Here is a 2,595-nt window from a genome sequence, read left to right on the forward strand (position 1 = left end):
GGTTCGAGTTTTCCGATTGCGAAAAAAGAATCGCGTCAGTAGTGTGTGGTTTTTGTTTCCTTTGTGTCCGGTTTGCGTTGTGCGAAAAGATATTCATGCTCAATCAAGGATGGATTACCAACTAGTGAGCTCATTTCATGCTTATGATAACACATTTTCGTCGTACAACGTTAAGTTTATGTAATGTTCAAAGAAACTATGTGAGGTTCGTCACTACAAGTGTCGACATAAATTCTTATACCTGTTTCCTATAATTTTAATAAACACATACCTTGATATTTTCGACATTACTAAAAATAACCTTCTCTCGAGCTCGTCAATATGTATGTCGACGAACCTTCTACCAAAATCTACCAATATTTATTCACCAAGAAACAAAAATGTAAAACTAGTTTTAAGTAAGAGTAAGAGTCGTATTTTCTTCCTTATCCATGGAACGCATCACCGACCGAAGGTGACTCCCAGATCTTTTTCCTCCCCCAACACCCTTACCGTGGTGATTGTGAAGATGCAAATGCATTCTCGGTCTCTAGCAGCAACAATCATTACACACTTACATTCTTTCCCAATCCTAATCGCTTGTAAAAACATAGCCGGCGCCGTTATAGATCAAGAATATGAGAACTGCTAAAATGTGCACTTCGAAAGTAAGTGCAAGTCCCATCCCTTTGACATGGGCGTAAATAGCCATCAGACTTGAGGGGGGCCACGGCCCTTTCTCATGAGAGATAAAAATCGTGAAAGATTTAGATAACTTTACAATGTTTGTTTCGATTATATTTGTGAATCGATTATCCAGGTTTTTAAAACCGCTTATGGCTTATCGTTTGATCCCTACCAGAAAGCGAGGCCATTTGCGGCAGCCATTAGCGCTCGTAAAAAGCTGGATAGTGACGCACTTTCATACAGAGCTAGATCAAAACCTAAAAATCAACCAAAATCGATTGATCAACTTTCTTTGACACCAAATGTCACTTTTATGGGACAATAGTAAACGTATTTAAAAATCTATTTTTTTTTTTGTTTTATATTGCCAAGATGACGTATTCAACCCAATCACATATATCTGGAATGAAATACAAAGAGATAAAACCATACTCTAATCACGAAACAAATTTACCTTTCCAATTCGATTTGAACTCGAGTTTAAGCAGAGTCATAAAGCAAGATAAAGTTTTAAATGTATGTGTTCAATTGAGGTTCCAAAACAAATTGAAAATCTAACCTCTTGAAGCCAAAAAGGCAAAAAAACAAGCCTTTGAAGAAAAAAACGCTTGCTAATTTGAAAATTTGAATTATTGTTGCTCTGTAGCGAGCGATTCATTTCTCTAAACCTCTCGAAACCAAAATTTGAATATAGGATTAAATTAAATTACCTTTTTTGTTAGAGTTAAAGACTTCACACCCTAAAACTTCTTTGCTATCACCATATTAAAGGATTGAAAGTTTTTTTTTCTGAAAAAAGCTGTCGTCATCAAATTTGTATGAAAACATTTGTTTGAAGAAAGCAAGATGGAAAGCATTTTGATCAAGGATTTAATAATATCCAACTAGAGTAAGGTAGGACAAAAGCTCGACCTTAGAGGTTTAATCAAAATTTTTATAATTATAATTGCAGTTGAAAATAAATAAATACCACACAGTGAGCCTTCATAATATTTGCTACAATTTTGCCGAACAAACTTGTATCAACATATTTACCCATTTTTATTTATTACAGTTTCAAAATTGATTGTCTTAAACGAGTTTTTGCCCCACCGGGCAAGAGTTCGAATCTAGTATGGGGTAAAAGTTCGCTGGCCGATACACAAAATATCGACACTTTTGCGACAGTTATACTTTATATCAGCCATAAACTAATGTTTACAGAAAAATACACACTACCCCAGTAACACACATGTTATAATTGTGTATTATCAACTGATATATGACCAAAGTTGGTAATGTATAAGTTGATTATACACAATTACAACACGTGTGTTGCTCGGGTAAGTTGTCATCATAAAATTTCCCAAATCAGAGTTAATTGTAATATACCCAAAGAATTTTTTCACAAAATTAAGTAAAAATGTGAAATCTTGGTAACTTTTTTAGTACGATCAGGAAAAATTCGCTAAACTTGAAGATAATATGTGGATTTTGGGCTATTTGTATATTTTTCCGCGAGTTTATGTATTGGTCGAAATTTTGCCACGCTGATCCGAACTTTTGCACCCCTTTGGGCCCAAAATTGATTCCAAGCTTTCATGAAGTAATTAATAGGCCTAAGAACGCCCTTACAAAATAAATAGGAAAAGATTTTATCCTTATTTGTTTGACCAAAAATACAAATTTTCACATCAGAAAGCAACAAATAGTCATATTTTTCCAAATTTTAAACGATTTCTATGATATTCGTAGTGAAAGTATCTTACTTGAATAACATTAAAATCACTATGGTATTTATATGCTTTGATTTGAATTGAGCTAGAAATCTTAAAAAGAATCTCCTGTCTCACTCAAACTTTTGCCCCACTGTACTCAACTGTTCAATTATGGGCTACTAAAAAACGAAAAAGAAATCGTACCATTTTCAAAATATAAATGTAAGACTGA

This window comes from Aedes aegypti, chromosome 1 (genome assembly GCF_002204515.2).
Source record: "Aedes aegypti strain LVP_AGWG chromosome 1, AaegL5.0 Primary Assembly, whole genome shotgun sequence".
Lineage (NCBI taxonomy): Eukaryota > Metazoa > Arthropoda > Insecta > Diptera > Culicidae > Aedes > Aedes aegypti.